The 22,510-nt window shown below is 37.4% G+C and overlaps 1 pseudogene; it reads left to right on the plus strand.

Moving 5' to 3' along the window:
* The first annotated feature begins 12,939 nt into the window (after nt 1–12,939).
* LOC113058171 (uncharacterized) lies at nt 12,940–13,039 on the plus strand (annotated as a pseudogene).
* Nucleotides 13,040–22,510: the final 9,471 nt, after the last annotated feature.

A 22,510-nucleotide genomic window follows, 5' to 3' on the forward strand; every position in this document is an offset into this window, starting at 1 on the left:
TCAGGAACTAGGCAAATACAGACATTTCAGAAGCTGTGAGAAATCTTTAGTGTGCTCCACTAATATACGATGTTAAGAAGAACATGTATGCTTGTATATCACTGCAAACTTGTCTTAATGTAATATTTTAATTAGGGCTGGTAATTGAATGCATTAATTAGATTAATTAAATATGGAGAATTATAACGCATTGCAATTATTAACACATTTGGCGCACTCACCCCGTGCCAGACCTTGAGGATCATCTGCCATTTCATACAGTCGCCTGATGAGTAATATGAGGCCGAGCAACAACTTACTGCGTGATGGAGCCTAGAGAATGTCAGAAAGTGCAGGCTAAGTGCAATATCACACAAGTGCAAATGTGATACTCATCTTATCCAACAGTTCATTTAGAAGTTAATATTGTGTTATTTTAGACACAATGTTGTGACTCAGTGACTTAATCAGTAAAACATTTACCACCAACTACTGGCAGTTTTAGTTTATTATTTAGAATGGCATTTAATTAAAGAAAAAAATTCCATATTTTCATAGTAATAATAATAATATGAAGAAAATAAATCATTAAGGTTATAGTCCATACAACCAAAAATGACAATTATGTCATCATTCACTCACATGCTCGTAGGCTATATGTAATCAGTTTTATCAAAAAAAATATTTCTTTCTGAACCTACTTTTTGTAATTCATGTTTGATGCTTTACACAACGACTTTAAATCATCTTTTGGGAGTAATTTATCAAAATTTGATGTGTGATTAATTCAATTAATTAATCAGCACGTTGTGTAATTAATTAGATAAAAATATGTTATTGCTTACCAGCACTAATTGTAATATTACAACATGTTTTCATAAGAGACGGGATGACACTCATCAGCTTACAGTGTATTTATAAGAACAGTGTCCTGCTGCTGTGAGAGAACAGGAAGTTTAGATCATTCAAAGGTGTGTCCTAGCTTAAAGACACAAAAATAACACACACACACACACACACACACACACACACATATATGTACATATATATATATATATATTAGTGCTGTCAATCGATTAAAAAAATAACTAATTAATCGCACAATTATTTTAAATTAATCACGATTAATCGCGATTAATCGCAATTAAAAGACTGAAACTTTTTGGATATGTAAATGTAAAATGTAAATAATTAATGTAAACTCAAAACAAAGAAACTATTTAAATTCAAAATATGATTGTTTATTGGAATTTTTGTTTAACTTGTAACACAGACTTTCTCATGTAAACAACATACCTGCAATAAACCATCAATATCCTACAAATTAACTGTTGGCTTGAAAGCCATATTTATTACAGAAATAAAAACACAGGCATGTAAGTACCATTTGAATTTCAAAACAATCAATGCCAATAAAAAACAAAAATGATTTCCATGTTGAAGTCTAAGTGGACTGCAAAAAAATTCCAAAGTATAGTCATTGCCAGTGCTTTCAGTAGGCCTGTACGCACCAGTAGGCTACTCAGTACCGCCACTTCCAAATATAGCTCTTGAGCGTACCGCCACCTCTCCGTGTGCCCAGAACGTGCCTTTATCGTACCGGTACGCTCATTTGGACATCTGTTTTAATAGAGGTTTTAATCTTTTACTTGCACTGCCGATTTTCAGAGCGCCCTACACAATGCAACCTTCCTAATTCATCCCACCCAGAGCAGAAACTACATTACCCATTCACCCTTAAGTTATACAAATGAATAGCGCATGTGTCGCTTTTCCCACTGTTAAGTGTCAACAACTCAACGTGGCCGGAGAAGGTGTGTGAAACTCGTTGTGAGTTATACTAAAGCAAAATCTTGAGTATTTATTGTCTGATAAACATTAAAAACTGTCTGCGGAGGTTGAGTCGTCCTGCAGCCCCCGCTGGCTGTTCATTGGCTGCAGCATCTTTTTTCTAAGTTCTAAAAAAATACCGTAGACGGCAAGGCACAAATTTAGATATTCATTTATCTAATTAATCTATAGCCTATGCACAAAGACAATATGATCTTTTTGTCCCCTTTTTGTTTTAAAGCTTGATGAAGAGAGAGAGCACAAGTTGCTGCAGCTGAGGAGGACAGTGATGCACGCGCACAGGAGTGATTGACAGTTCGCGGCACTGTGTACAAAAAATACTCCGCTACACAATTATTTCGTTATTTTCGTTTAAGCTTATTAACGTTAGAATAACAGAAAGGTCAGATTTACGCACTGTTACAGTCATTGTTTTTTTTTTTTAACAATGACATTTGAGTTCATGATTTTAATGTTGCTGTTTCTTGTGGCAGACTAAATGAAGAGTAATGTTTCTTGTGGCAGACTGAAGAGTAATCCGGCAGAGTTTTATACTGAAACTTTCCGTCTAAAAGTCCTTCCTTGGTCTCATCCATATTTCTTTGCACGTTGAACACACATAGGCCACAACTGGAAATATAAAAAACTGCAACCGCGTTAATTGCGTTATTTTTTTTTAACGCGTTAAATATTTCAAATTAATCGAATGCGTTAACACGCTAATTTTGACAGCACTAATATATATATATATATATGTGTGTGTGTGTGTGTGCCTTTCTGTTACGGTGGGGACTTTCCATTGACTAATGTTTCTACAGTTTTATATTTTCATAAAGACATTACTTAATATAATAACAAGCTGTTAATATATATGTATATATATATATATATATATATATATATATATATATATATATATATATATATATATATATATATATATATATTTTAACGGGAGACTCTTATTGGGCGATAAAAAAATTATCGCCGTTGATCTATTTTCAAAGTTGGGTTGGGACAAGGGGCAAGGAACTCGACCGGAAGTTGAAGTCGGGTGGGGGCTGCCATCTTTTAGCAGAACTTCACTTGCGTTAGCATTCCCATTGACTCCCATTCATTTTGGCGTCACTTTGACAGCGAATAACTTTACATCTGAGGCGTTTAAAGACTCTGTTTGTCCATTATTTATTTCTAAAGATACACGACAATGTATAAAGGGCTCCATTACCTTCTATGTTACATTATGGCCCCGTATAAACAGTTTTTGTAAACTTAATTTGTAAACTTAATAAACTTAACTTAATATGGCGTAGTGGCGTTACATTTTAAAATTCTATACAAAATAATTAATCAGAATACTTACTCCTGCTCACTCACGACAAAGAACTCCCCGCTCAAGCTCGCCGTCTCTGCAAGATTAACGATGGCAGTTTGCACGCACAGCTACTACAAGATTTACATCTGTCAGACAGGTTGCTGACGTCGTCAAGCTTCGTTTGAGTCTGCGCGTCAGAAACGGAAGTGCTAAAAAACGCTAAAACTGGGCTTCATTTGTCTCAATTGAGTTCCAATGGGGTCGCTGTGTCCATTTCTTTTACTGTCTATGGGTTGGGAGCTGGGTCTATACTACACGAGCTGTGATGACTTTCACCTTGATATTTTAGCACGGATGTATACCTAGCCGAATCTGTAGGGGGCGATAACGAGTGTTTAAACCTGTGTGTATGCCTACTGTGAAATTACCACATCAAACGTGACGTGCTAACATGGATGCAGCTGAAGCCGTCAGCTTCAGAATTTTTTTGATCTGAATTTTTTACATTTTTTTTTTTTTAAAGAAGCTTCCCGCAACCGCATGAATGCTGGAATCCGTTAACATGGGTGCGTAAAAAAAATACACAACACATATGCACTGCAGACAGATTATGTGTGAAACAGGCGTAAGGTTGTTTGCAGCTTTTGCAATGTGGAATTGGTTTACAGCTTTCTCAATCTGTTTGTGATGCATTTTGGAAACAGAAGATGAGCCCCTGGTCTAATGCACCACCTGACTTGAGAAACCCGTTCTCAAAGACTTAACATTACTTTTAATCATTATTGTATTTGAGTAGCAAACATTTCAAATGAGCCATTTTAATCTAGATTAATTCCAAGATTACAGGTTGATTAATCTAGATTAAAAAAAATATTTATGTCCACCACTAATCTAGTTCTGATCTAGATCAAACCTTCAGTATTTTTCAAAATATTTCAGTAGGACTGGGATACATTTGATCCAGAAATATCAGGATTCAGGGTGCATTTCAGGAACTAAATATTTTACTTGTACATCTAGTGTAAAACGGGCCTCACAGTGACAAACAGAAAAAGAACAGATTTCGGATTACATGGGTTTGCAATCTCAAGGAGACAGGGCTCTGAGCTCGGGGACCGACTGGGTTCTAGTGAGGGGTTAAGTTTGAAGACAGTGGGTTACTGCGTTCTGGAGATACAGTACGATCTTAAATGTCTGCGAGCAATCGTCCATTATAGGGTCATGGTCTTGTTTTGCTTTATCACTTATATCTCAGCAGTAAAGCAGAGGCAGGGGCATCACAGCAGGCAAATACCATAGGTTGAAACCCAGGTCTCTTCAGCCCCATCCCAATGCAACAAGCCCAATGGTTCGATTTGTTAGTTATACCCGGTTTCAACATTTGAGAGCACTCTCTCTGTGACTTGGGCACTGGTGTTCTGATGGGAGTGTACTGAAATGTTGATTGTAATGAAATTAGCCTGTTCTTCCTGGCACTGAGGACAGAAATAAAGCTTTTCAAAACTTTGAATCATTTTAACAAATTGCTTCACAAAATGATTCAATATTCAAGCGCTCAAAACACTGAATGCTGGTGATGCCTTCTGGTCAGAACAATGTAAATGCGACAGAAACTAGAAACATGCATTAAATTACCTTTTGAAAACCATTTTATTGAAAGTGTTGTAAGGACAAACAATTAACCCAATGACGGAATCCAATGTTGTCTTATAAAGTTTTATAGAGCCTATAAAGTCTCTTACTTGCACTTCTGTAAGGCTCACTTAATTTGTTTTGAATGTGACTGATTTTATTGTAGCTCTGTGCTTATTCTGAATGCAGTTTCAAGAGACCATTAAACGTAGACCCAGGATCGAGTGGCCTTTCGCAGGTCTCATGAACACAAACTCACCAGTTTTGAGTTTAGTCACAGGATGCAGAGAGTGAACTAATATCGGCTGTCACATGCTCACTGATGTAGTTTTCTCAGTCGTGCAGCAGTCAGTGATAGACAGAAATCAAAATGTCCCACATGATGTGCTTCATACTCCATTCACTGGGCCTTCAGTTTGACCTGACCAGTAATACCAGACTCCACTTAATCTACTAGTCACAATGATTTCAGAAGAGTCTAGAATAAATCCAATGTAACCTGTTATTTGTCAGGTAAACATCTATCATGTCAATTACATTATTAAACAATAAAAATATAACTTAATTCAGTTCCAATAAAGACAAATAAATGCTCACAAAGTTGTATTTGTAAGACACCAACTGCTCACAAAGTTACTCTTTCTTTGAGAACGTTTCTCCAGATTAGTGACTTTATTGTTTTGCTGCATGGCATCTATTTGAATGCAGAGATCCTGAATTCTGGCTTCATGAGGAGATGAAAGCGGCCTTACCGTGTGTCTGGCACATATGCGGGTTTGCGATTCATTTGAGTCATGTCGGGAGGTCGGAGCGGGATCGCAAATCATTTGAATAAGTTTGGGGGTTCGTAGTGGGTTCGTGAATCATTTGAGTCATTTCGGGAGTTCAAAGCGGGTTCGCGAATCATTTGAGTCAGTTTGAGGATCGCGAATCCTTTGAATCAGTTCGGGAGTTCGTAGTGGGTTCGGGAATCATTTGAGTCATTCCGGGAGTTCGTAGCGGGTTCGCAAATCATTTGAGTCATTTCGGGAGTTCAAAGCGGGTTCGCGAATCATTTGAGTCAGATTGGGGATCGCGAATCATTTGAATCAGTTCGGGAGTTCGTAACGGGTTCGCGAATCATTTGAGTCATTTCGGGAGTTCAAAGCGGGTTCGCGAATCATTTGAGTCAGTTTGGGGATCGCGAATCATTTGAATCAGTTCGGGAGTTCGCAGCGGGTTCGCGAATCATTTGAGTCATTTCGGGAGTTCAAAGCGGGTTCGCGAATCATTTGAGTCAGTTTGGGGATCGCGAATCATTTGAATCAGTTCGGGAGTTCGTAGCGGGTTCGGGAATCATTTGAGTCATTTCGGGAGTTCAAAGCCAATTCACAAATCATTTGAGTCAGTTTGGGGATCGCGAATCATTTGAATCAGTTCAGGAGTTCGTAGCGGGTTCGCGAATCATTTGAGTCATTTCGGGAGTTCAAAGCGGGTTCGCGAATAAGTGACACAACAGTCCATGTAATGTGAAGGCAGCAACAGCTAGGTAAGACCAAAGTCAATAGGTATGAGGAAATGGATTGAACCAATGCCAGTAGATGCAAAAAATAAACAACCCTTGATTATAACCTAAAGTCCGCATGAAATCAAAAAATACTTTACGAGCACACTTTCTAGTATTGCTGTAAACCATCTGCAAGTTGATCCACTGAAAAAGAAAAATAATCGTCTTTGTAATCCTTAATCAAAATCTGTACAAAACAAATGTACAAAAAAAAACCCTTCATAACTAACACTGTAGTCAATTTGGTTTAATTAATTCATCACAGGTCTGTAATTCTGCATCTAAATGAGTTTAATTAGTGATTTCATGAGTAGATGTTTAGACATAAATAATGTCCAGAAAGTCCAGAAATACATCAACATACTCTACAAGAAATAAACACAACACATGTAAAGATCATTGTCTATCATGAAAGCTTCTTCTGTCTCCTGGTTTTATTCAGCAGGTGAAAGCTGGACTGATTGTGAAGTCATTTCTCACAGATGTGAAGATCTGCTGCTGCTCTCATGAATCTTCTGCTGTGTGTTCATCTCTCTCTCTAAATCTTCTCATTCTCACTTTCTCATCTTCCTCTTTCTTTCCTAAAAGCAACACATCATTATTATATTCACACTCTTAATATTTCCATGTCAAATCTATAATGATGATGATAAATGTCTCTCACCTGAGGTGTGTCTCATGTAGATGTGAAAAGCTCCTAACAGACCGAACAGAACCATCAGCTGAAGACACCAGACCAGAACAAACACCACAGACACTGAACACACTGAACAACAGTGAGACACAAAACAAACCCATCCTTCATGTTTCCAGTAGTGTGTTTTTTTAAATTGTATGTTTAGCTCTATGTATTAGAATCTCACCAGTAGGACAGACTAGTCTAATGGTCTTCTGTGCGTGACTGACGTGGTTCTTCACGCTGCAGCTGATGTCTCCATCAGTTCTCTCATCCAGATCAATGCTGCTGTTTCCATCCATCAGTGGACCTCCATTCAGAGTCCAGTTGTAGAGGAGCTGATCCCCCTCAGAGGAGCAGGACACCCACATCACCCCACTGGAGGAGCAGATGATTGACACTTCCACTGAGCCAATAGGAGCTGGAGGGAGGGACACATGACAGTCACATGACAAACACGGGAGAATCTTGATCTTCCACACTACTCAAACTATTACTGGAGTCTGTAGTGTGTTTACTGTGTGCTACAGGATTAAAAACCTTCCCAGAGATTCAACTGATTCATCTGCATGAGAGTGAGATCTTTGGAGAACATGAGACTGGAATGAGTCTGATGAGAGAGTTTCTGTACCTTCAACAATCACTTGAAGATCTCTAGATGTTTCTGTGCCGTCTGAGTGAAGGAGTGTTAATGTGTAATTCCCAGAATCTGATCTGTTCACACGGTTTATTATCAGAGTCCCATTAATGACTGTCACTTCAGGTCTGTTATTATAAAGATCACATTCCTTCATCCTGTCATATTTTACTCTACACATTGGATCATCTTGTGTGCTGTTAATTCTCTTTTGTAACCTCAGATCATTTTTACTAGCGTCCAGCTCCATCAGCAGATTGAGTTTGTCTCCCAGAGCTGCGTAACAGGGATCAGATTGACCAAAACTGCAGTTTACCTCCAGACCTGAAAAACAAAACACACACACACACACACACACACACATATGAAATGTACCAAAATCTACAGACATATTTAACTAAAATCAGCAACATATGGTGAACAGATAGTAATCACTCTGTTGCAGGATGTAGATGTGTTTTTGTGGGACACGTGTGTGTGAGAGAAATGTACTACTATTAACTATGTAAATACTGATTTACATTAGTGGGAATGTGGAGGGAGAACAAACTACAGGTCAAAACTAAAAGAAGCCTAATATTAGTGTAAGCTATCAGCACATTTTGTCAAGTAGCCTTCAAGATATGGGTGTCACGTCAGAAAATATTTAAATATAGCCTAACTGAATCTGTGTTTAACATGATCACAATTTGACATAAAAATCATCATCTAACCACCCGAAACCCATCCCAGTGTACACATCCTACACTGACAGCTAATTGTAAAATTGAACCTTTTGTAAAATTGTGCTTTTTTGTAAAACAATATTAAAATTGTCCATAGAGTTCAAGTTCAAGTCTGCTTTATTGTCAATTTCCACATGTACAGTACATACATACAGAGAATCGAAATTGCGTTACTCTCAGACCCCGGTGCATACAGATAACATTAACATTAAAGCCTAAAACAATAACTAGATCAAATATAAAATGTAGATACAAATATACAATACGGGAATGACATAAAAAAATATATAATATAATATAATATAATAAAATTAAAAATAAAGTTAAATAAAGCAACGCAAGGCAAATGACAGATATAGTGCAAATCAATGAAGTGAACAACAGTGCAGTTTAAAGATTTTTTTAGTGCAAAAAAAATCACTTATTAAAAATATCTTAAGTCTGATTAAAGTGACAAGTGACAAGTGACCAAGAGCAGTTATTTAACTGACTGATGAGGTAGTGGAATGACGTCAGTTCCATGCCGAATGAGGTGGTGAGCAGTGAGTGAGCAGACCAATGCTGCACAAGTGACTCGTGCATGTCATCATATAATTAGTGGGGGGGGGGGGGGGTTCATAGTTCAGTGGTGCCTGGGGAAGAAGAGGGGAGGGGGGGCAGGTTCGGGAGGGAGTTCAGCTTCCTGACAGCCTGGTGGATGAAACTGTCCTTCAGTCTGCTGGTCCTGGTCCAGTTTTGATGTGGTGCATGACTAGCCGTTCAAAGCACTTCATGAGAATGGGGGTAATAACAGGATATGGTGTCACACCAGAGGACAAAGAGTTTAGTGTCATAATGTATCAATTTCATATGCTTTTAGAAATATATGGATTAATAATAATAATAATAATAATAATCATCATCATCATCATCATCATCTAAAATAGACACTTGTCAAATTATGCCTGAGGAATTTTTATTAACAATTGTATGGTTTTCTTTTAAATTTATAAAAATGTTAATTTATTGAACATCCTTGAGACACACTCAAAACACTTTTGAGATTTAGCTTAAATATTTTTCAATAATAATAATAATAATAATTATAATTATAATAATAATAATAATAAATATGTTTTTATTACAATGGTTCCACGTCAGGTAAAAACATTTTTAAATTATGAAAATATTAATTATTTAAGGTTTTTAACTTGTGACAATGAAAAAATGCCATGTCATGCAACAACCCATTTAAGCAAACTTTTGAAACTATGTAAAATGAAAAATTAAAGAGTTTAACAATTGCTTGAGAGAAATGTATAAAACTTTAGTGAGATAAATGTTTAAAACAAAAAAACACCTGGTTATGAAAATTATATAAGATAAAATAATAATAATAATAATAATAATAATAATAATAATAATAATAATAATAATAATAATAATAATAATAATAATAATCAATTGGCTGGCATGACAGGCCAGATTATAATGCAAAAATAATCAAACATAAGTGTAAACACGTTGAAGCTGATTTAAGTAACACCAAAGTGAAGGCAAAAATCTGAGATGAGACACAAGATAGGGTTCACAAGAATGCGACTAGAAAAGATTTGTACCCTCTTTAAAGAAATCTTCACTGACGAAAAACATGCCTGGAAAAATAGTTTGCAGGTGCATTTGGAATGTTATAACTAATCTTGCAAATAAAAATGCCATATCTGCTGTTTGAGAATGAATTATTATATGCATCTGCGTGAGAGTTTTTAAAATGTTTGACCTCCTATCTGAATTATTTCCCACAAATTGATCATTGAAATAAAAAAGTAACTAACTAAAAGAGGAGTTATAGAAATTGTTATTTATCTGTTGCAAAAAAAAAAATAAATAACATTAAAATGACATGCACAAGTTCATCTGTGCTTCTGCATTCATCTCTGCATTCGCCACATCCTTTATCATTCGCTGGAACACCACTCTCTCGTGAACACAAGTATGACAGTTAGCAAAGGCTAGAGATTACGGTGTATTAAGTTTTGACTAGGGATATTATTCTCACGCAAATGCATCAATTTGCTACAGGAGGCCTTATTTAACCCACAGGAGCTGTGTGGACACTTTTAATGATGGATGGGTACAGTTTCTTGGGCTTCTATTGAATCTCAGCACCCATTCACTGCCATTATAAAGCTTGTTAGAGCAGTGAAATTGTCTTAATATAACTCTGATGGTATTCATCTGAAAGAAGAAAAGTCATATACAGATAGGATGGCTTGAGGGTGAGTAAACCATGGGGTCATTTCCATTTTTGGGTGAACTATCCCTTTAAATGCATTTTACTGGTTTCAGTGCATCTTGAACTTGTAAGATCTGGCAGGTTTGATCAGAATGCTCTTATCCAGGATGTGTCTAGATCAGTGTTTGGAATAACACCATTCTAATGATGTTATTTTTTCAGTAACAGGGTAATCTAACTCATTTCTTTTCCCGTCATTACAACGCCGTTAACATAACTAAATGTTAAATGCGGTGCGTTACTATGCTTTGATTTAATAAACTATGTAATCTGAACACAACCCTTGCTCACACAGCGAGTTAAGAGGTGGGTTAATAACGAGATAAGCGATTACGATTGGCTAAGGCAGAGTCATGTATTTCATGGTGGCCAATCACAGCCAGTGTTTTTACACACATGCCAGCACACGCGCCAGTGGCACCCAGGCGGCAAGGAAGTCGACCGGAAGTTGAAGTTGGCTGCGTGCTGCCATCTTGTAGCAGTGGGATGGGATGCTTCACTTGCGTTAGCATCCCATTGACTCCCATTCATTTTGGCGTCACTTTGATAGCGAATAACTTTACATCTGAGGCGTTTAAAGACTCTGTTTGTCCATTATTTATTTCTAAAGATACACGACAACGTATAAAGGGCTCCATTACCTTCTATGTTACATTATGGCCCCGTAGAAACAGTTTTTGTAAAAAATAGGCTAACGATTGCGTCATAACCACTCAGCTCTCTGTCGCATTACCGTACAGACAGGAGGAGAAGCTCGCAGGCAATTAACTTAATATGGCGTACTGGCGTTACATTTTAAAATACTATACAAAATAATTAATCAGAATACTTACTCCTGCTCACTCACGACAAAGAACTCCCCGCTCAAGCTCGCCGTCTCTGCAAGATTAACGATGGCAGTTTGCACGCACAGCTACTAGAAGATTTACATCTGTCAGACAGGTTGCTGACGCCGTCAAGCTTCGTTTGAGTCTGCGCGTCAGAAACGGAAGTGCTAAAAAACGCTAAAACTGGGCTTCACTTGTCTCAATTGAGTTCCAATGGGGTCGCTGTGTCCATTTCTTTTACTGTCTATGGCGGCGCCACACACACACACCCAAACGTGACAGCTAAACTATAGAAGATGACAACTGCGCTAATGGATTTTTTAAAACCAGCCACATATTATTATTATTTGTTTTATTGTGGTATTTTAATTTCAGGAAATAAATCAAATTATAATAGAGCCTATAGATCCCACTCTGCCATCATAATTATTAGGTTTCATTATAATTTACATTATGTGTTGTAGCTCAGCACTCAGAAAATGCTGTGGAGTAGGTGACATTCATATCAGCTGAAGAGAAACTCGTACCATCTTCTGATGTCTGTGTGGATGTAGAGGTCAAACTAGAGGTCACAGCTGCAGTAGTTAGTCCTGTAATAAAAACATCAGCACATAATCACCTGCTTTTTCTATGAATATTAATTACTGCAGATTTACTTAAACATTTTGAAGACTTAAAGTCGGCATGAAACGGAAGTTGAGATTGTCATTTTTTCCTTGATGTGACGTATATCCGAGTTAAACGGCTTCTGAAATTAGAAAAAAAAATGTAGGGCGGGGCTTGGTTTCATCCATCGGGGAATTGATTGGATCGTTGGAGGTTGGGCGTTGCAAACAAAATGGAGGCAGATTTGAATGCTAGTTTACATTCAGTTGTGGAGGATTTCTCTCCACCGGGCTCTCCACCGTTACTCTCCCATGAAGGATTTTTTATTGAGGAGTCCGGCGACGAGAACGAGGACGAGGAGCTAAATTTTCAGGCAGGAATAAGCCCACATTTATACGAGCCTCCCTCAAACCAAGATGAGTCGAGTGAAGTTGTCGGTCAACAAGTTTCTCTGAGAGGCGGTGCAGAAACGAGACAGACACCTATAGCTGCACCCTCATCGGCTCTGGCCGCACCCTTTCGCCATGGCACGTGACCGAAAGAGAAGAGAGGTCGTTTCGAAGGGGGATGATAGGGTATATTTGATTAAAGATTATACGGGTACATGAATTTAAAAAAAATAATGAAGTGCACAGATAAATCATTTATAATTAACTACAATATTACATATAAAAAGAAGACTTGTAAAAATTTGATTTCATGCCGACTTTAAGTGACCAATTGAGAGAATCGATTCATCTGAATCTCATGAAAACTGTCAAAGACATGTCCAGGTCACATTTCAGTTCAAAACTGTAATTAGTAAGTAATATTTACCATGTTTCATTGAATGCTTTTAGGGGCATTAAACCCTTTTGCATTGGGACCTTCAACCCCTCAAATCTAATTTTGATCGCTTCTCTGCCTTTTGGCTAAGATCAAGTGTAGTATCTGTTCTTATCATTTTAATATCTGATATGTCCACCACCAGGGACTACATGGGGCAGCTGTGGCCTAAGGTTAGAGAGCAGGACTAGTTACCCGAGGGTCGCAGGTTTGAGTCTTGGTGCTGGCAGGAGTTGTAGGTGGGGGGACTGAATGAACAGTGTTCTCTTCCACCCTCAATACCCATGACTGAAGTGCCCTTGCGCAAGGCACTGAACCCCCAGTTGCTCCCCGGGCACTGGATATATAGCTGCCCTCTGCTCCAGGTGTGTGTTCACTTCTCACTGCTGTGTGTGTGCACTTGGATGGGTTAAACGCAGAGCACCAATTTTGAGTACAGTAGGTTACCATACTTGTACTAATTATTTATTTATTTTTCAGAATTGGGAATCTTTCTAATTGTCATGAAAATAACAATGCAAATAAAACTAATGGTTGTAAAATAGTCCTTATTTTACTTATGCAAAATATATGCATAAGTAAACAATGTTTGCTTGTTGTTCAGTGCCATGCCAGGAACTGCCAAGAAACAAGTGAAACAATACATACATATAAATTAGACCATGAACCCTAACTTCACTTTATTAATAATCTTTCCTTAAGAATCAACTCAAAAGGACAGTCCTAGAGGAGTTCAACCCATCACAATCCACCAAAATATGCTTCAGGCTGGGGATAAGGGGATTCTGGGGTGAAATGTGAGTTTGACACCTTCTTCACAGGTTTTTGTGCGATTCTGCATCATTCTTGTTGCAAATTATGTTGTCAAGCAAATTCTTCATTCATGTATTAGAATCTCACCAGTAGGACAGACTAGTCTAATGGTCTTCTGTGTGTGACTGACGTGGTTCTTCACGCTGCAGCTGATGTCTCCATCAGTTCTCTCATCTAGATCAATGCTGCTGTTTCCATCCATCAGTGGACCTCCATTCAGAGTCCAGTTGTAGAGGAGCTGATCCCCCTCAGAGGAGCAGGACACCCACATCACCCCACTGGAGGAGCAGATGATTGACACATTCACTGAGCCAATAGCAGCTGGAGGGAGGGACACATGACAGTCACATGACAAACACGGGAGAATCTTGATCTTCCACACTACTCAAACTATTACTGGAGTCTGTAGTGTGTTTACTGTGTGCTACAGGAATAAAAACCTTCCCAGAGATTCAACTGATTCATCTGCATGAGAGTGAGATCTTTGGAGAACATGAGACTGGAATGAGTCTGATGAGAGAGTTTCTGTACCTTCAACAATCACTTGAAGATCTCTAGATGTTTCTGTGCCGTCTGATTCAGTGAGTGTTAATGTGTAATTCCCAGAATCTGATCTGATCACACGCTTTATTATCACAGTCCCATTAATGACTGTCACTTCAGGTCTGTTTTTATAAAGATCACATTCCTTCATCCTGTCATATCTTACTCTACACATTGGATCATCTTGCGTGTTATTTATTCTGTGATGTAACCTCAGATCATATTTTCTAGCGTCCCGCTCCATCAGCAGATGCAGAACCAATCCAGACCTGAAGAACAACACACACACACACACACACACACACACACACACACACACACACACACACACACACACACACACACACACACACACACACACACACACACACACACACAGGTTTATCACTGAGATCTTCTCATAGAACTCTGTTGTTATTTATATGAAGTTGTTGATAATGTTTTCTGTCTCCTAATCCAAGCCTTAAACACAATCCTCACAGAAACCAGTGCAAAACACCATCCTTTCGTAATTTATAACAAAACATAATTTTACTGATTTATAAGCATTTTGAATTAGTGTGGTCCGGCTCACCAGTCAGTGTTCAAGAGGTTTTAATATGTCATGACATGAGAAATCAAACATGCCTCGATCTTTTAACATGTAAGAAGTATTTGAACCATTAAAAAAAAATTCCTGCAAGTTTCATAGATTAAAACATCATATTCATTATAAACAAAGCATTTAATCAAGATTAAAACAATTTTGGATCTGAAGTGCCATATGACATCACATTTGCATTAAAAAAACACCTCCAGAGCAAGACATCAACGAATAGTCAACATCTCACCATACGCCTCGTCCACTGTCAATCAGTCACTTATCGGCTGATGCTTATGACACTGAGAGCGAGTGTCGCGTTGTGTCAAATACAGCCCCTTATAAAAACTGACACTCTTTTGCATACACTGGATAAACATCTCATTTATGACTTTATACAGGCATCAGAAGGATCCCAGCGTAAGGAAGAAGCGCATGTTTGATTTTGTTTTGTAAATGAGGCACAATGTAGCTAATGGAGGGTTTTCAAAGATACATTTGTTGACAGACGAAGATTTGTTGATGTGAAAGTGACTCACATGCAGCAGTTTGCAGCAGCAGCATCAGTCCAAAGATCAGCATCATTTCTCTAAAGTCCAGTCTCCAGAAGAGAAGAGCTCAATCCCAGCAGAAGAGTGTCAGATCGAGTCTCACACAGCGTCTTCACTGACAGACAGACAGCAGCTCTACTGACACACCAGGAAACTACATCACTTTAACAAAGAAAGAAGAAAGAGGAAGCTTTACAGAGAGGGTCAGCAGTTCCTTCTAAAATACCTTTAAAAAAGGCACATTACTAAAAAGTGTCTGTAATTATAACTTTATTCAAAACCCAATAAACATAGAAGTCAAAAGAGTTTATGAGCTCATCAAAGGCAGATTGATTTAAAACCAGCTTCAGTATTTATTATAAGTATATGCAAAATAAATAATATATAAATAGTACATGAAATTCATTTGGGATTTGGATCCCAAAAAAGAGCAAAGCAAATCTAATCGGTGAAGCACAGTGAAAAAGTTGTCAAAATCACATTTCATCTCGATTTTAATTTAATTTAATTAATTTAATTCAAGTTCATGTGAAGAAACCATTGTGATTTCACATATTGAGATCTAAAAAAGCCAAACAGAGATTTAATCAACCAAAACCAACAGAATGAAGTTAAAGAGCAGAAGAAATAACTCCAGATGTGGAAAATAAACAGAATAATTTCACAATCTGATTGATCTGATTCAGAGAAAGAAAAGAGCTTGATCATGGATGAACAGAATGAGTTTAATAAAAACATTGCTAGTTCATTCACTTCATCTCATATTAATACACTGACATTATTAAATGGAAATACTTGTTTAGTGTTTCTCTAGTTACCACAGCATATTTGCATACAAATGCAATCACCAAGAAGTTATTTGTGTCTGTGTCTGCGTTATCGTAAAGACTGTGTGCTGTGTGACGCAGAATGCACTATATATAACATCATGTAGCCAACCACAACCAGACCACAGTTTTAACCTTTAGCACAATGTCAACCATATAAACTTCAGCATAACAGAAACTTTTAAACATCAAACATAATTCCACATTCAACTCACATGGGACTTTCAATTTAGCCAACATAAAGTGCATAAAGTAACCTTTAATTACATCATTTACTCTCCTGACCTGATTTAATTAGTGCAACAGAAGTGATTCAGGAACTAGGCAAATACAGACATTTCAGAAGCTGTGAGAAATCTTTAGTGTGCTCCACTAATATACGATGTTAAGAAGAACATGTATGCTTGTATATCACTGCAAACTTGTCTTAATGTAATATTTTAATTAGGGCTGGTAATTTAATGCATTAATTAGATTAATTAATTATGGAGAAATATAACGCATTACAATCATTAACGTATTTGGCGCACTCACCCCGCGCCAGACCTTGAGGATCATCTGCCATTTCATACAGTCGCCTGATGAGTAATATGAGGCCAAGCAACAACTTACTGTGTGATGGAGCCTAGAGAATGTCAGAAAGTGCAGGCTAAGTGCAATATCAAACAAGTGCAAATGTGATACTCAACTTATCCAACAGTTCATTTAGAAGTTAATATTGTGTTATTTTAGACACAATGTTGTGACTCAGTGACTTAATCAGTAAAACATTTACCACCAACTACTGGCAGTTTTAGTTTATTATTTAGAATGGCATTTAATTAAAGAAAGAAAATCCATATTTTCATAGTAATAATAATAATAATAATATGAAGAAAATAAATCATTAAGGTTATAGTTCATACAACCAAAAATTACAATTCTGTCATCATTCACTCACATGCTCGTAGGCTATATCTAATCAGTTTTATCAAACAAAATATTTCTTGCTGAACCTACTTTTTGTAATTCATGTTTGATGCTTTACACAACAATCACTTTAAATCATCTTTTGGGAGTAATTTCTCCAAATTTGATGTGTGATTAATTCAATTAATTAACCAGCACATTGTGTAATTAATTAGATAAAAATATGTTATCGCTTACCAGCACTAATTGTAATATTACAACATGTTTTCATAAGAGACGTGATGACACTCATCAGCTTACAGTGTATTTATAAGAACAGTGTCCTGCTGCTGTGAGAGAACAGGAAGTTTAGATCATTCAAAGGTGTGTCCTAGCTTAAAGACACAAAATAACACACACATATATATGTACACACACACATATATATATATATATATATATATATATATATATATATATATATATATGTGTGTGTGTGTGTGTGTGTATATATATGTGTATATATATGTGTGTGCGTGTGTGTGTGTGTGTGTGTGTGTGCTTTTCTGTTACGGTGGGGACTTTCCATTGACTGATGTTTCTACAGTTTTATAATAAAGACATTACTTAATATAATAACAAGCTGATAATATATATATATATATATATATATATATATATATATATATATATATATATATATTTGTAACGTGCTGCGTTAACGGGAGACTCTTATTGGGCGATAAAAAAATTATCGCCGTTGATCTATTCTCAAAGTTGTGTTGGGAGCTGGGTCTATACTACACGAGCTATGATGACTTTCACCTTGATATTTTAACGCGGATGTATACCTAGCCGAATTGCACTGTAGGGGGCGAGAATGTGTCTTTAAACCTGTGTGTATGACTACTGTGAAATTACACATCAAACGTGACGTGCTAACATGGATGCAGCTGAAGCTGTTGTTTTTTTTTTAGTTTTTTTTTTAAAGAAGCTTCCCAATGGAAACCTTGACAAGACGCACGCTTGTTTCACACATAATCCGTCTGCAGTCTGTGTACAGTCCGTGTGTGTTTCGTGTGTGGAGCAGAAGCAGCACAGACTCATACTCATTGTGCTTTCACACAGATCCCGTTTGCAGTCCACTACTCAGTACATGAACGATCGCTGCACTGCTGCAGACGCACCGCTCCTGGAACACAACAATGACGGACCGCAACCACATGAACGCAGGAATCCGTTAATATGGGTGCGTAAAAAAAATACACAACGCATACGCACTGCAGATGGATTATGTGTGAAACAGGCGTAAGGTTGTTTGCAGCTTGTGCAATGTGGAATTGGTTTACATCTTTCTCAATCAGTTTGTGATGCATTTTGGAAACAGAAGATGAGCCCCTGGTCTAATGCAGCACCTGACTTGAGAAACCCGTTCTCAAAGACTTAACGTTACTTTTAGTCATTATTTTATTTGAGTAGCAAACATAGGCCTTCGGCAGAATTCAAATGAGACATTTTAATCTAGATTAATTCCAAGATTACAGTGAGATTAATCTAGATTTAAAAAAAAATATTTATGTCCACCACTATATATATATATATATATATATATATATATATATATATATATATATATATATATATATATATATAATAGCAGGACTCATAATAAATCACATTTGATGATATCTTCGGTGAACTTTGACCCAAGTCTGAATCTGTGAGGTATGACACAGAATGATCAGTGATAAAAATAAGCAGCGCTGTCAGTCAAATATACAACTACATAAACCAGTTATCATAAGGATATTTATCATGTCAGTTGTAAAGCATGTGTGGTCTGAAAGTGTATTAAAGCTCTCACTGATTACTGGTGTGTGTAAAAACATTTCTGCTGATGAAGCAGCTCAGTTTGTTCTGAAATGAGACTGAGATCTCTGTCATTACTCAGGTTCACCACACGAGGTCTCCATCAGCATCTGTTGCCATAGTAACAGCAGCCTGTTTCAGCCTCTGCTTCATGTCTGACCTGAATCTCCTGGAGGTCAGGGAAAATTTACTGGATTTCAGCGATCGGATTGTAACAAATATTTAAATTGTTTTGTTCAAAATAAAAAATAAATGGGTTTGATCATGTAATCCATTGTTAGTTCTGATCTAGATCAAACCTTCAGTATTGTTCAAAATATTTCAGTAGGACTGGGATACATTTGATCCAGAAATATCAGGATTCAGGGTGCATTTCAGGAACTAAATATTTTACTTGTACATCTAGTGTAAAACGGGCCTCACAGTGACAAACAGAAAAAGAACAGATTTCGGATTCCATGGGTTTGCGATCTCAAGGAGACAGGGCTCTGAGCTCGGGGACCGACTGGGTTCTAGTGAGGGGTTAAGTTTGAAGACAGTGGGTTACTGCGTTCTGGAGATACAGTACGATCTTAAATGTCAGCGAGCAATCGTCCATTATAGGGTCATGGTCTTGTTTTGCTTTATCACTTATATCTCAGCAGTAAAGCAGAGGCATCACAGCAGGCAAATACCATAGGTTGAAACCCAGGTCTCTTCAGCCCCATCCTAATGCAACAAGCCCAATGGTTCGATTTGTTAGTTATACCCGGTTTCAACATTTGAGAGTTGGGCACTGGTGTTCTGATGGGAGTGTACTGAAATCTTGATTGTAATGAAATTAGCCTGTTCTTCCTGGCACTGAGGACAGAAATAAAGCTTTTCAAAACTTTGAATCATTTTAACAAATTGCTTCACAAAATGATTCAATATTCAAGCGCTCAAAACACTGCATGCTGGTGATGCCTTCTGGTCAGAACAATGTAAATGCGACAGAAACTAGAAACATGCATTAAATTACCTTTTGAAAACCAATTTTATTGAAAGTGTTGTAAGGACAAACAATTAACCCAACGACGGAATCCAATGTTGTCTTATAAAGTTTTATAGAGCCTATAAAGTCTCTTACTTGCGCTTCTGTAAGGCTCACTTAATTTGTTTTGAATGTGACTGAATTTATTGTAGCTCTGTGCTTATTCTGACTGCAGTTTCAAGAGATCATTAAACGTAGACCCAGGATCGAGTGGCCTTTCGCAGGTCTCATGAACACAAACTCACCAGTTCTGAGTCTAGTCAGAGGATGCAGAGAGTGAACTAATATCGGCTGTCACATGCTCGCTGATGTAGTTTTCTCAGTCGTGCAGCAGTCAGTGATAGACAGAAATCAAAATGTCCCACATGATGTGCTTCACACTCCATTCACTGGGCCTTCAGTTTGACCTGACCAGTAATACCAGCCTCCACTTAATCTACTAGTCACAATGATTTCAGAAGAGTCTAGAATAAATCCAATGTAACCTGTTATTTGTCAGGTAAAAATCTATCATATCAATTACATTATTAAACAATAAAAATCTAACTTAATTCAGTTCCAATAAAGACAAATAAATGCTCACAAAGTTGTATTTGTAAGACACCAACTGCTCACAAAGTTACTCTTTCTCTGAGAACTTTTCTCCAGATTAGTGACTTTATTGTTTTGCTGCATGGCATCTATTTTGTGAGAGATCCTGAATTCTGGCTTCATGAGGAGATGAAAGCGGCCTTACAGTGTGTCTGGCACATATGCGGGTTTGCGATTCATTTGAGTCAGGTCGGGAGGTCGGAGCGGGATCGCAAATCATTTGAATAAGTTTGGGAGTTCGTAGCGGGTACGTGAATCATTTGATTCATTTCGGGAGTTCAAAGCGGGTTCGCGAATCATTTGAGTCAGATTGGGGATCGCGAATCATTTGAATCAGTTCGGGAGTTCGTAGCGGGTTCGCAAATCATTTGAGTCAATTCGGGAGTTCAAAGCGAGTTCGCGAATCATTTGAATCAGTTTGGGGATCGCGAATCATTTGAATCAGTTCGGGAGTTCGTAGCGGGTTCGCGAATCATTTGAGTAATTTCGGGAGTTCAAAGCGAGTTCGCGAATCATTTGAGTCAGATTGGGGATCGCGAATAATTTGAATCAGTTCGGGAGTTCGTAGCGGGTTCGGGAATCATTTGAGTCATTTCGGGAGTTCAAAGCGGGTCCGCGAATCATTTGAGTCAGTTTGGGGATCGCGAATCATTTGAATCAGTTCGGGAGTTCGTAGCGGGTTCGCGAATCATTTGAGTCATTTCGGGAGTTCAAAGCGGTCTCGCGAATCAATTGAATCAGTTCGGGAGTTCGTATCGGGTTCGCGAATCATTTGAGTCAGTGTGGGGATCGCGAATCATTTGAATCAGTTCAGGAATTCGTAGCGGGTTCGCGAATCATTTGAGTCATTTCGGGAGTTTAAAGCGGGTTCGCGAATCATTTGACTCAGTTTGGGGTTCACAAATCATAGCTGTATATGGATAGGCATTTTTAACTAATTTAGTAGCTAGTTCTAATTACGTTTTCCAAGCGTGTTTAGGTGTGATATGTGAACTCGTATTTTTGTCTTTAATGATGTGCCTTTTAACAGTATCAAGTATATTCAAAAACTAAACAAATCATGCCTAAAAAGTGCACGCATCTAGGCTAATGTAAAGTTACATGATGAAGTCATACTAGTGCGTGTGTGCATTTTGAGTGTGTTCTTTCACAGCATTATTCGGTGTTTTCAAATGCATTTACGAATGCATGTGAATGATCACAAAATTCAAGATATGGGGGTTAGAAAATGTATATATTTATATAATTTTATGTAGTTAATCAGTATCACACAAAGAGTGCCATTTCAGTTTTTCTCCAAAAATCTGGGTTCTTTTTTGTCATTATAGAACCTTTTTGAGTAAAGAACCCTATGGTTCTATATAGAACCCCAATGAACCCTTTTTTTCTAAGAGTGTACTATTGAAAAAATATAAGATCCAGAATCAGGGATCATTAAATATACAGTTATTCCTTGAGGATTTACAGTTTGTGTGTATGTATATATAAATGCAATTAACATATCATATAATACCATTAAAGATCAAGCATCTGTATAATGTGTTATGTCATTGGTAATGTCATATTTAAACGTATCAGATATGTGCCTCTCTTCTATAAACGTGCAAGAAATCAGAGAGAGATACGAGCAGAGGAACAGGAGTTATATTTATTTATTTTTATTTAAATGTATTTGTTTTTTAAAAAGTCATTTGATTTCTGACTGGATTTATTGTTTTTATATGTTGCACATGCAAACACACACACACACACACACACACACATGTGAAGGCCGCTATAGGGCGAGTAATGTGGAGCCTTGATATGCCATGTAAAGTGAAGGCCTGATGGAATGCAATTACATTGAGAGGCGATGTACATTTATATAAACTATTATATAAACTATGTGATGTAAAAGCCTTGTGTGTAGATGACCACAATAGCCATTGTATGTGAAAAATCATGCTAAAATGGACATGAGGAG

This window comes from Carassius auratus, chromosome 39 (genome assembly GCF_003368295.1).
Source record: "Carassius auratus strain Wakin chromosome 39, ASM336829v1, whole genome shotgun sequence".
Classification (NCBI taxonomy): Eukaryota; Metazoa; Chordata; class Actinopteri; order Cypriniformes; family Cyprinidae; genus Carassius; species Carassius auratus.